We start from the raw sequence: 1,249 nt of genomic DNA on the forward strand, positions 1-1,249 counted from the left end.
ACTACTGCATCTCACTGCACTTCTGGTAGCATAATGGACATCACTACCTGCAGCCAATGGAGGGCAGTTCAGAGAATTGCCACCCAGCCACTCTTGTTATTCACCTGCATGCATCAGGTGATTTTAATGTCAGTGAATGTGACCAGCTTTACAGCCTGGAGGCTGGAGGTAAGGACAGCAGCCTTGGGCATTTTATTGATTACCCCCTTGGCATCCATTCAGAAATCCCCAACAACCCCCATGGGTGAGCATGTCAACAGTGCATGCGGAAGTGCTTCATAAACTGTAGAGTACTAAACAAATGTGAACGGCAATTAACAGTTATCATTACTGATAATACCCAGGAGAGGTCAGAACTCTCTCATCAACAGTCTGGAAAATAGGCAGATTTAAGACACACACAGCTGCACATTTAGTTCTTTGGAGACTCTCAGGCCTGGTTCCCCAGTACAATTGTCTGTGTTTCTCAGGTAAGTTAGGTACATTTTCCCTTGTCAGTTTCCCCAAAATGTTCATGTTTACCCATCACCATCCCTGTTAACATTTGCCAGGTGCTCTCTAGCTGAACTCATTTTCATTTTTGGGGGTTTTTTTCCTAATTTTTGTTTTACATTTATTTATTTTTGAGAGACAGAGTGAGACAGAGTGTGAGTGGAGGAGGGGCAGAGAGAGAAGGAGACACAGAATCTGAGGCAGCTCCAGGCTCTGAGCTAGCTGTCAGCACAGAGCCCAACATGGGGCTCAAACCCATGAACCATGAGATCGTGACCTGAGCCAAAGTCGGACACAACCGACTGAGCCACCCAAGCGCCCCTGAACTTATTTTTGGAGCTCTTTGTAGATGAATTTTTTCACCTTACCAGAGCCTTGGAGGTGGAGCTATTTTTATCTAATCTCTGTTCTTTAGATGAAGAAACTGGATAGGTGAAGCACTTTGCTCAACATTAAAACTGAGAATGCAAGTACAAGGCAGTACAAGTTGTGGCACACAGGAAGAGCAGGAGGAGCTGGACCTAGAGTCAGAAGTGGAACTATCACCCACCTACCTGTGAGTTCTGAGGACTGTGAACTTTCCTGACCAGGAGAAACCACTGTCTCAGCCTCCTGCCTTTTGACTTGTGCTTTTTCCTACACACACACACACACACACACACACACACAGAGTGATATCGCGATCTTTAATAAGAAATACATATTTAGTTTTCATCCTTTCTTTTTTTAATTTTAAATATAACACAATTTATTTTTT

At 43.9% G+C, this 1,249-nt stretch overlaps 1 long non-coding RNA gene across 1 annotated transcript in view; it reads left to right on the forward strand.

Moving 5' to 3' along the window:
• Window positions 1–971: 971 nt before the first annotated feature.
• Window positions 972–1,249, forward strand: part of LOC115286919 — a 3,735-nt gene continuing 3,457 nt past the window's right edge. Inside the window, exon 1 of the long non-coding RNA XR_003906334.1 lies at window positions 972–1,048. This is a non-coding gene — a long non-coding RNA (uncharacterized LOC115286919). The remainder of the gene's footprint in view (window positions 1,049–1,249) is intronic.

The sequence above is a fragment of the Suricata suricatta genome, chromosome 3 (genome assembly GCF_006229205.1).
Source record: "Suricata suricatta isolate VVHF042 chromosome 3, meerkat_22Aug2017_6uvM2_HiC, whole genome shotgun sequence".
NCBI classification, from domain to species: domain Eukaryota; kingdom Metazoa; phylum Chordata; class Mammalia; order Carnivora; family Herpestidae; genus Suricata; species Suricata suricatta.